The 12899-nt window shown below is 38.7% G+C and overlaps 1 protein-coding gene across 1 annotated transcript in view; it reads right to left on the reverse strand.

Moving 5' to 3' along the window:
* The window catches only part of SLC41A2 (solute carrier family 41 member 2), an 81094-nt gene that overhangs the window by 39682 nt on the left and 28513 nt on the right, over positions 1 to 12899 (reverse strand). The gene's annotated exons all lie outside the window — the stretch shown is intronic.

A 12899-nucleotide genomic window follows, 5' to 3' on the forward strand; every position in this document is an offset into this window, starting at 1 on the left:
GAATTTGTCATCTCACTTCATTATCCATAAAACAAATACCGTCATTTCCACTTTATGAAGAAACTGAAGCTTGCTTTGGAACACAGTGAAGAAGCAGGAAGAGTTGGATGATGACAGAAATGCTCAGCTCCACAGTCAAACAGAACTGCGTGGCATCAGCAATCGAGTCCCAGGGATCTTCCGGTCCTGACATTCCTACAACACTGGCCTATGGACTGATAATAACTACCCAAGCACCAAAGAGAAGGTGAAAAACGAGGCTCAAAAAAACTTATTTCTTCACTACATAACTACTACTCTGAATCCTTAATGCACTAAGAGGGAACATAGAACAGCGTGCCAACTATAATTTGGCTACAATACCTAGTGTTATTATCTGAGTGTTACAACTTATCTTGGACAAGACATTTTACTTTGCTCATCTTCACTTTCTCCATCCATGAAATGCATTCATAACAGTACAAATTTTATGTAAATTAAATATGCAAACATGTAGATCAGCTAAGATAGTGCACTGGTAACATAGTTATCACCACCCCTGGCTTCATCATCATTATTGCTATTAGTATTAATAACACCTTGCAATTTGGGAACCAGTTGGGTAACAGACTGTCAGGACTCTGTTGCACTTCTCTGTGGCAGATGGTCTATTTTGATAATTCCATATTCCTTTCCTATTTTCATTATGCTGTCCTCTAGACAGAGCATTCATATACTTCTATGCCTCACTGATTTTGGTCTCTGCCATTTGTCTTGCTTATACAAATGATGTATACAATATTATAGCAAATTTTTAAATGTGCTTTCAGAAATGACTAGAAGATTTACATGAGTGTGTTTGTATCTCTATTTTCAGATACTAGAAAACTGACAATGCAAGACCATGATTCCTAGGAAAAGGAAAATAAATGAGATAAGCCTTACAGCAGCCCCAGGTTTGTAACAAAAGGCACACAGAGATCATTTGCTCAGGGATGGAAAACTGGCAGGTCCGTAGGCTAAAGCAACAGGAATTTACAGGGTAAAATATTGGAAAAGAATCCATCAGAGAAAGAGTTTGAGAGCTGAATGCTAACCTATGTAAGCATAGGGTAAGTTCCACAAGTCTAGGCCAAGAATAATCAAGGACTTATAAACTGAAAAATTCCCCAGGTTTACAAAAGGCTGGAAGTCATTGGAGCAAGATCCAACCCTCTACAGAGAAGTCGTTTGGAACACTGAGAGCATTCAGTAGAGACCCCAGAAGAGTCACATCGTAGCAGCAGGGCTAGCCCTAGAGTCATGTCTGCACTAAGATCTATCCCAATGAAACTTTAAAGCAGATTTATAAAGCTCAAACTAACCCCCACACAACTGCCTACAAGAACAAAATCCAGCATTCTGTAAAGAAAAAACAATCAAGCACTTAACATCATATTTATAATGTCTAGTATTCAACCAAAAATTATTTTTAAGAGTCTGGAGTATTTGGCTCCATTTATAGACTTAGTTAACACCCTGAGACATTTGTTTACTTTAGACAGTTCACATATATCACAAAAGTTCTCAAGTGCTTAAAAATAATCTTTACAAATTATATAAGCTAAATGTATGAATATGGTAACTAAAGATTTTGAATAAATATTCATAATATACACAAATTTGGTAAGATTTCTATTTAACAATCACAATAACAAGTTAATTACAAATTTAAAAATGAGAGTATAAGACTGATATATTATTTTAACAGGCTACATTCTGAGTATATAAAATAAATATGTACTGATTCTTAAGCCCCAAAACTATTAATCCCAAGTTTAGTTCTCAAATATTTTAATTCTAAACCTCCCTATAATTACACATTGTATATCACTTGAGACAGATATATCATGCTAAACCATTTTTGCTGATATCATTTTAGCTAATTAGAGTTTTATTATCAATATTTCAGCTAAAGGGAGCTGGTACTGTGACCGCATATTAAGGTGTGATAACATCTGCACCCCATATCGGAGTGCCTGGGATCGCGTGCCACGTCTGTTTGGGACACAGCTTTCTCCCAATGTGCACCCTGGAGAGCTGGGGCAGTTTCTGGCTTCTGGCAATGGCCTGGCCTGCCCTCAGTCATTAGGGCATTTGGGGAGTGAACCAGCAGATGAAAGATCTCCCTTGCTCTCTCCTTCTCCCTCTCTCCTTTGCTCTGTCTGTCAAATAAATACATTTTAAAAAGATCTTCTTACATATGACTGAAGATGTTTCAATAAGACAGAAATTCAAACTTTTCTTTTGTTTGCATCAGGTAGGAGTCAGCAACTCTCACAGAGAAAATTATAATTTCTAAGCAAATGTCATTCCTGAAGCTTTGTCTGCATTTGCCATCACATTTTCAAAATAATTATGCTAGCAAAAAAATCACTTTTATACTTTCCTCTATTTAAGGATATATGACTAGTGCTACATTTAGTGTCAATTTCTCTATGATTTTTTTTAAGCGGTAAAGGAAGTATTTGTTTGTTGAATAGCTTCATAGTTCCACTAGCACAGCAAAATATAAATAACATCCCAGTGAGGAATTATTCCTGTCTCCTAAAACTAAAGTTTTCCACAATTTCTTTGTAAGACCAAACAGGAAAAGCGTTGAAATCTACTAAACACAATTGAAATGAAGTATTCTGCAGGTTAGATCACCTCCATTCTCATGCCAAGTTAGGAGCTTTCAAGAAGACATCCTTCACATTAATTCTGGGAAAGACACCGGAAGCTGAACACCAGCACCCACTGCCCCAATCCCTGACTCAGTGCCCTACGTTTTCACAGAAGGAGGAAAAATTCATAGGAAGCTAAAAATAGTGAGTTGGAAGTTCCTAAAAAAGTTAAACAGAATTTAATTTGAACCAGAAATTCTATGCCTAAAAAACACCTGAGAAAAGCAGAAAACTACGCTCACGTAAAATTTTTAAGTGAATCATCATCACAGTATAGTCTATAATAGCAAAAAAAAAGAGAGAGGGCAACTTAACATGTATCAAATGGTGAATACATAAACAAATGTGCTATGTCTAGATGACAGACTGTTATTCAGCACTATATATATAACCCATATATAACCCAGTACTGATTCATGCTGTGACGTAGGTGAATCGTGAAGACAGCATGCCCAGTGAAAGAAGCCAAACATAAGCTGTCGTATACCATACAAATCCAATTCTGTGAGATGTCCAGAATAGGCATATCCAAAGAGACAGAAAATAGGTTTGAAATTGCAACATGCTTCCTACACTCTTGGTGGGAGTACAGGTTAGTACAATCACTAAGGAAGTCAATATGGATCATCGATCCATATGACCTACCTATCCATTTCTGGGAATATGTCCAAAGAAAATGAAATCTGCATGTGAGAAAGTGACCTGTAATCCTATACTTACAGCAGCACAATCTACAAGCAAAGACATGGAAACAACCCAGATGCCTGTCAAAAGAGGAGTGGATAACGAAAATACTCTATGGAATACTACACAGCCATTAAAAAGCATGAAATTCTACCATGCGCAACAGAATGGTCCCTACTACAGACCATTATGCTCAGTGAAATAAGCCAATCCCAAAATATCATGTATTCTCTTTGATATAAGGCAACCTTCACACAAAATTCAACATCGGTAGGTACATAGATAAACATGTGTGTACACATAGTCATCCAGAGAAACAGACTTCATATCAAGAAATGAAGATACATGAAGTATGCATCTCTACTTCCAAATCAAAAATGGTCTCCCAATGAAACTATTGACGATAGGATGCTGGACTCTCTGCCACTGTCTACAATGTCAGGATACACTTATAGCAGAATGATGGATTTATGACTATTTTTGAAGGACTACGCTAGAACGTATAATTGTCATCTTACATGGCAGAAGGTGCTTCCCAGGTGTGATTAAGTCAAGGTTATGGAGATGTGACTATTATCCTTGACCATGTGGATGACAGCACGAGCAAGGTGAAAGGGCCTTCACTGCAGAAAAGGAGAAGACAGTGGGGTCACGGATGCAGAGACTGCAGGAATGCCGGAATGCCATGAGGAGTCAGGAACCACGGAACAGGGAAGAGGCAGGACAGATTCCTCCTTGAAACTGCCAGAAGGAATCAGCCTTGGCAGAACTTCGATGTTTGTAATACCTAACTCATGTTGGCTTTCTGGCCTCCAGAACTATAAAGAAATAAACTCTTACCATTTTAAGACACAACATTTGTGGAAATTCATGACAGCAGCACAGAAGAATATAAAATCAATAAAAGTATGTAGAACACTTTTTGGAACATTAAGTTTAAAAAAATGTCTCTGTAGATTAGTATCATACTCTGTGATACTGAAAAATCGCAGGAAAAAAGGAACACAGTGTTTCACATTGCTCTGACTCCACTGAACTCACAAACATAACCGCCCCTGGGTGACTCACGGCCGTCACCTTTTGTTGCTCTTTGTGGCATTTTCCAACTGCTACTGCATCATTTCATTAACAGCATGCCCTATTATCATTCAAATTTCTTCTGAAATATGTAGCTGTTCTGAGTCACCATTTTTATGCTATCATTTCTGTGTGTAAACAAAGTGATGGACATTGTAAGTTGCAAACATTTTTCACTAAATGCCCATAAAAGCAATAATATTTTCTCAGGATACCAATATTCTAGAAATCACTCTGAACGAAGATGGTCCAGGGCTAAGAGGATCTCTCGAGTGACATTTAAGATAAATTTAGATTCTAGTCACATAACCATGTTGAGACAGTGATATTCTAGAATGCCCTGTGAATGACCTGGTGGCTTCCTGTCAGTCTCGGTAGATTTGCAGTAACCTGACTGACTGTGATTACGGAGAGCTTCACCTAAGTCACCCTTTTACAGTTAACCTTAGAGAACGAGAAATCAGTCACCATTTCACTTCTCAAATTTTGCTGATAACTGCTTCCAATCAGTAAGTACCACACAGATAGCCATGCAGTAATAAATAAATAAATACTTGAAAATAGCCATGTAGTTACTTGAAAAAGAGTATTTTCTTAAGATTTATTTATTTTTATTGGAATGGGACATTCATAGAGAGAAGGAGATACAAAGAGAAAGATCTTCCACCCACTGGTTCACTCATCTAGTGGCCACAATGGCCAGAGCTAAGCCGATCCGAAGCCGGGAGCTTCTTTCAGGTCTCCCATGCGGGTGCAGGGTTCCAAGGCATTTGGCTATCCTCAATTGCTTTCCCAGGCCACAAGCAGGAACCTGGATGGGAATTTGGAGTATCCAGGATGTGAACTGGTGCTCTTATGGGATCCTGGCTCATGCAAGGCGAGGATTTAGCCACCAGGCTATCACGTCAAGCCCAAAAAGAGTATTTTAAAATCCTCCTGGGGGCTGGTGGTGTCCCGGCATTGTGGTTTAAGCTACCACCTACAATGCCTGAAGCCCACGTGGACCCTGTGAATCCTAGCTGCCACCACTTCCTACCCAGTTCTCTTCTAATGGCCTATGAAACTCAGGGAGGAGTTTGAGCCCCTGCCACACAGGGAGGAGACCCAGAAAACGGTCCTGGCTCCTTGCTTTAACCTGGCTCAGTACTGGCTGTTAAGGCCATCTGAAGTGTGAACCAGCAGCTGGAAGATCACTATTTCTCCTCTCTAACACTGCCTCTCAAATAAATAAGTCTTTAAAATAAGAATTTTCTTAAATGTATGCAAACAAGAAAGAAAAGGCAACACACATTGTATTCAGAGATTTCAGTTACTGGCCCAATGCTGGAATATAATAGCTTGGAGATTCTGGTTAAAGATCACTGTATGATGAATAAAAACCTTGTATTTTTTCTAAAAGCCACACAAAAGCAAATCATAATGTCATAATCCAGGTCTTTAGTCATTCTCCTCCTATTTCCTCTTCTATTTCAATTTGTAATAGATCTTTTGCAGGTGTACTTTGCCATTTCTTATTTTTTCTAGAATAGTACTAATCTCTAGATACTTTCGAGGTAGTTCTTCCCTCAATACTACATTCTTATCAAAAGGCCTTTTTTTTGTCACTATAATCTATCACTGGAAAACTTTATGCCAAAATCAGTCAGAAGGTTATCTAACCTTCCGTTTTCTGTACACACATATAACATGTCCTGAATAACTCCTAATCATATTCATTAGTTCACTTTAAGAAGAAATAAAGCATTAGATAAAGTGTGAATTATTAAACACAACCTGTATAAATGGCACTGGATTACTATACGGAAATTTTTTTAAATAAAGGGGAAGAAAACGTACAGTTCTGTTCTCAAGAAAGTGCTGCACGGGTACTACATTCACAAAAAAAAAAAAAAATGTAATGATTGGCCAAAATTAAAGAATGACATGAGTAGCAATAAAATATTTTGGAGGAGAAAAACATCATGTAAGAATAGAAAAATCTATGAAATCAGCTTAAGCAAAAGGTCTCCGGCTGACCTCGATGCAAAGGAGAGGATAGAAGACAATGACGTAACAAGGAGAAGAACCCATAGCTGTGCACGCTGTGCTTAAAACAGGCGAGTTTTCTTGGAGCAAAAGACATAAAAAGGGAAAAACAGCAAGGTGAGAAGATCGATTTCTCCAGGAACTCTAAAAACCAAGCTACAAACTTAAATTTGGTCCGCTAAGCAATAAAGTTGTACAGGGAGACTACACACACACACACAGAGAGAGAGAGAGAGAGAGAGAGAGAGAGAGAGAGAGAAATAAATGAAGCTTTGTTTTTTGCTGTTTATAAGACATGCAGAGATAACATTTTGTGTTTATTTCATTTACCAGAAATCAACAAACTTTACCAGGAACAAAAGAAAGGTAGCACATTGAACGATGATGTGGATGGGCATGTTTGAACATTCACAGGACAGCACAGTGTGGTTCAAAGTCATTCCAGAAAATCCAAGATTCTGAGGCAGGAGTCAGTAAGCCTTTCCTTCCATGTTACATCTTGAAAGTGTACAAAGTCAAGCTTTGATACAGTCACGCATAGTGAAATGGATACTACAGTTGAGCAAATGCCCACTCATCATCTCACAAATTGATATCCCACTTTCTGTCTGACTGCTTTTGTTAGTCTTCCAGTAGTATGCTGGATGGAAATGGTGAAGGTAGGAGTCCTTAAGTTGTTTCAGATCTTAGAAGAAAAGTTTTCAGCATTTCTGCATTGAATATGTTAGCTGTAGATGTCCACTAAATGACCTATATTATTTTGAAGATATGTCTGTTTATACTTAAACTGATGAGAGCTTGCAGTGACAAATAATGTTGGGTGTGCCTTTGGCATAGTGGTTAAAGACCTAGTGGTTAAGGGGCCCAGTGTGGTAGCCTATTGGTTCTCATCTTGCACACGCCAGGATTTCATATGGGCACCGGTTCATGTCCTGGCTGCTCCACCTCCCATCCAGCTCCCTGCTTGTGGCCTGGGAAAGCAATTGAGGATGACCCAACCCTGGGACCCTGCACCCATATGGAAGACCTTGAAGAAGCTCCTGGCTTCTGGCTTCCATTCATCTCAGCTCCAGCCACTTGGGAGGTGAACCAGCTGACGGAAGATCCTTCTCTCTGTCTCTGTTTCTCTCTGTAATTCTGATTTTCCAATGTAAAAAAAAAAAATTCAGAAAAAATAAAAAGACCTAGTGGTTAAGACAGCTCCACTTTAGATCAAAGTGCCTGGTTTCAATACCGAGTTATGACCCTTAAGTTTCTAGTTTCTGACTCAAAATCACTGTTAACTTGAATTTTGGAAAGCAGAGATGACAGCTTTCCTGCCACTCATGTGGGAAAAAACAACAGTTGTATTAAGTTCCCAAGTGCTAGCTTTGACAGGTCCAATCCGGGCATTGCAGACATTGTAGGTATTTGAAGATAAACCAAAGAACAGAAGATCTCGTCACTTCTCTCTCTCTCTCACATAGACACACACACACACACACACACACACACACACACACACACACACACACAAATGAAAAGTTTTGCACTATTTTTTAAAATGATGTTAAATTCTGCTACATGTATCATGTAATTTTCATCTTTTTCATTCTGTTGTCATGCGCTAATACATCTGCATTTGCTAAGCCAACCTTACATCCCAGTGGCAGACTTCATTTGGTCTTCATGTCTAACCTTTTTACTGCATTGTTGAACGTGAGCTGTTAGCTATATTCATCAGAAACACCAGATTTATTTCCTTTTATTGTCTTTGTTTAACAAGGGTCTCAGGATGATTTTTGGCTTCATAAAATGAGTTTGGAAGTCTTCCCTCACATTTTTTTAAAAAGAAAGATTGGTATTGATTTGCCAAATGTCTGGTAGGATTTGGCCATATGGTCCCAGGCATTTTAATTATTATTTTAATCTCTATTTGTTATGCCTCTCCAGGCTTTCTGCTTCTTCCTGATTCAATCTTGTTATATATTTCTAGGAATTTACCCATTTCCTTTAGGTTATCAAATTTGATCGCATATAATTGTTCATAATAGATCCTTACAAGTTTTTAATTACTAAAGCATCCATTATAAGCCACTTTCATTTCTAATTTTCTTGGAGTATTGCTTATTTTTTTCCTAGTTAAGCATTTGTCTATTTTTAGAATAAATTGAAAAACCTCTTAGCTTTGTACTTCTTCTATTCTCTAATCTTCTGCTAGCTTTAAGTTTAGTTTGCCTTTCATTCATTCTTTGACTCGTTGATTGTTCAGGAATAGGTCTATTTGTAGTTTTCTAAAAGATTTTATTTATTTTACTTGAAAGGCAAAGTTTCACAAAGTTCACTCCTCATAGGAATTGGAGCAGAGACATGAACTGGTGCCCATATGGGATGCCGACACCACAGGCAAATGATTAGCCCACAAAGCCATGTTGCCAGCCCAGAACTGGTTTTTTAAATTACCAGAGATTTGTGAACTTTCAGTCTTGCTTCTGTTATTATCATTTCATCTTTGCAGTCAGAAAATATACTTGATATTTTTTCAATCTTAATTTGTTAAGGCTTGGTTTGTGACTAACTGTAAGAGCTATCCTAGAGAATACACCAAGTGATCTTGAGAAGAATGTATGTTCTTCTGTGGTTACAAAGTTTTATGAATGTCTATTATTACCATTTGGTTTCAAGTATGGCTGAGTTCAATGTTTTCTTATTGACTTTTCTAAGATGACAAACCAGTTTTTTCAAAGTGGTGCACCGAAATCCTCTACTATTGTTCTATCTCTCCTTTCTGATCTATTAATAATTACTTCGACTGCACTGATTTTGGCTACAGACATATTTACAATATCCTCTTGATGAATGGCCTTTGAGATTTGTCTTCCTGCCTAGTTCTTTGAGAGCCTTGACCTCTGTAACCCCTACAGGTGCCATGAAATCTTTTTTTCTTGTTTATCTCTGAAGCTTGTTAAATACTTTCTATAGTTCAGGAATTACACTTTGTTTCTAAGAGCCAAGCTTCTCTGCAGGATGAATGTGGCTGTGAAATTCCAATGTGCCTGCTCCTAGTCTGTATTCAGAATCGCTATGAGGCATCCCTCTGCCGGTCTTAGGTGGCCCCCTAGTGCTCACGAGGCAGATGCTTTTGCAACCCAAACACTGGGACCCTTCCGAAACACCTGCCACTATTACACCATGGACTCACTCTGCAATGGTGTCCCTTAAACACTAGATATATCTTTAGAGGAAAAATAATACAGATGAGAAATAAGACACTATTTTAAGAAGTCATTTTTAGTTACTTTAAGCCAATTTTTAGAAGGTAAGTAAAACCTAGATGGAGCTGATGGTATGACATAGCAGGTAAAGTTACTGCCTACAGCGCCAGTATTCCATGTGGGTGCTGGTTCAGTCTTGGCTGTTCCATTTCTGATCTAGTTCCCTGATAACATGTCAGGGAGAGTAGCAGAGATGGCCCCAGTCTTGGAACCCCTGCAGCCACAGGGAAATGCAGAAGCAGCTCCTGGTTCCTGGCTCCTGGCTTCAGAACTACACAGCTCCAACCATTACAGCCATTTGGGCGGGAGGTGGAGGCAATGAATCAGTGAATGGAGGATGTCTTTTTCTCACTATCTCCCTCTCTCTCTTTCTGTCACTATGCCTTTCAAATAAATAAATATTTTTAAAGGAAATTTAAAAATAAGACGAAATGTTGCCTAACTGAACAAAATTTTGAAAAATATCATTGAACATTGCTTAGAATTATCTAGGTCTTCTTAAAAAAGATTTGTTTGAAATATAGAGTTACAGAGAGGGAGGGAAAAAGAGAGAGAGAGATCAATCTTCCAGCCATTGGTTCACTCTTTCAAATGGCCACAAGGCCTAGAGTAGGACTGATCTGAAGCCAGAAGCCTCCTCAAGGTCTTCCATGTGGGTGCAGGGGCGCAAAGATTTGGGCCATCTTTTGCTGCTATCCCAGGCAATTATCAGGGAGCTGGATTGGAAGTGGAGCACACAGATCTTGAACTGACAGCTATATGGAATGCTGGCACTGCAGGTGGCAACTTTACCTGTGATAGCCTGAAAATTCAAAATGGTGTCAGTTTTGTCAGACCCTCTCAGTCTACAGGGTCTCAGGGTGAGTAGAAAACAAGTGTTCAGTTAGGGACACATACAAGGAGCCAGAATATCAGAAAGAAATCTACTGTCTACTTAAACTTGGTGAACTGCAAAACTGGCTTCTGTAAACCATGCTTGCTTGCTTGCTTGCTTGCTTGCTTGCTTCAGCTCCTCACTGCCAAGCAGGATGTAGCTCTTAGTCTGTATAAACACTTGCCCAATGGACAGTTTTAAAGTACACGACACTTATACTAACTGACCTCCAAGGAACGTCACAAGCTTGATCAGAGATCACGCCAGACAAAGAGATGTTAATGTTTAGACAGAGACACACTAACATAATTCACAATGTTATTGCTTCCCCTAAAGGTGCTTGGCAGTTGGTCAACCTTACCCTTATCCTCAGATTAGCACTCAACCATCAAGTTTCCCCTATAGCTCAGGCCAAAATACAGGTCTTTCAAAATCCTTATAGGAAAGAGCGCCCAGCCTTGAGACGACAAGCATTCCTGACAGTTCTCCCTTCATCACATCGCACCAACCCCAGTTTAGCAGATTGGATACTTTTCCAGGCCAGTGTGAGCTTAAAAGCCCATAACAGCAGCCTATCAGGGCTGCTCCCTTCCACTAAGAGTGGTGCAGGACAGTCCACCGGCTGGTCAATAAAGACTCTGAAGCTTCTAAGAGTCTGCTTCTGACTCATTTGGGGGATAAAATTGGTCAGTTTGTAACATACCCATTGTGCCACAGTGCCAGCTTTTTTCATTTCTTGATCCAGTTAAATTATTCACCACATCACAGTAAAAATACATCTTTAGATGGCAATGCATTATGGTTAAATCTCTTATATGGAGAGTTGATCAATTATATCATTGAAAAAAATGAATTTAAGAAGTTAGCTGATTAAATATCAAAGACAGTCGGGTGGGTATGGGGTCAAGAATGCTGTTCCTGCTGAACTCACTCAGAAGAGCTGTTTTATTAAAACTGAATTTTACAAGAAAGGGCACAGAGGAGCCTAGGAGAAGGTTCAGCAGCCAAATTTTGGTCAAGCAAAGAATCTTTGCTACCATGGTGTCTTCAAGAGAGGAGACACCTGATACTTAGCAGCCAGCTGAAAAATAAATTATAAACTACTTAATAGTAATATGTTACTGATTAGTAATTACTTAGAAGTAATAAAAATCTGTTAACACTACTTTTATTTTTCAGGTGTGGCACTTAGGGAACTCATCCCACAGCTACTGCCAATCCCCTATTCCCACCCCACTCTCAATGCTGCTGGACAGTCCTACGGGATTGCTGTCTTTCTTGTGTTGAGAAGGAACGGTACATCCTCTTCCACTCCTCTGTTCTCTCTTACCTCCCTCGTGAAGTAGGAAACATTTATCAAACTGGCATGTCTACAGTAGGTGCACAAACATGCCTATCTCAGGCCCTTCAAGTAAGCGTTCTCTGAGTATCCTAAAATCCTACTGATACCAGACTCCTTTCTCTTACTCAGGTCATTCCTCTGGGGACAACGTGGCCAGCTGCCTTTCTATGAGTGTGTGAGTTTAGTATCTTCATAGAGTAAGAGGAGAATATCAAGCCACATTCTCTTACAGGAGATACTAGCGTTTCAACCCTCAACTTCAGCATCTAATTCATTATAATTCAGAAAAAAGTATGACCGATTTGTAACCCCAACAATATAAATTAGATTGCCACCATCCCTATAATATCATCCCTTTAATATCATCACATTTTCTGTGCATCTTTTGGGTGGAAGAGAAAAGACTTCAACGTTACCCTGAGTACACTTGAACATATATTCTTCCTCACGTACTGCACAGCAAAGCTAACAGATGTAAACGAGAGCACACATGTAGGCCATTGATCATTTACTGTCATTCTTAATACTTCAAGTGGATGCAACGGTGTCTTTTAAAGGAGAAAAGTCTTTCTTGAATATACGCATTAAGCTTAGCTGAATATTGTTTTTAATTTTATCAGTTAAATGCAGCACCCTTTCACATCTCCAAAAATCATAGAAAATTATTACTGTTGGTAAGTTAGAATCCTTTCCTCTGTTCAAGAACTTGTATTTTAAAATAAAACAGGAGTACAATTAGTTTGAAGAAGCAAAAATACGAGAATGTGTGAATAAATGTTTGCTTCTGGCTTGCCTTATAAACTTTTTTTCTTATAATAATGTCACTTTGCTTTCTTTCCATTTCTTGAACTGACACCTTAACAAAAAGCCACAACCAATATTTACTACTTAACACATGCTCACAAATCATCTTCATCTATCATTGTCTGATTTTTTTAATTTTCTTTTTACTCTGTCTT

The sequence above is a fragment of the Ochotona curzoniae genome, unplaced genomic scaffold (genome assembly GCF_017591425.1).
Source record: "Ochotona curzoniae isolate NIBS_2020 unplaced genomic scaffold, NIBS_Ocur_1.0 contig_1014, whole genome shotgun sequence".
Lineage (NCBI taxonomy): Eukaryota > Metazoa > Chordata > Mammalia > Lagomorpha > Ochotonidae > Ochotona > Ochotona curzoniae.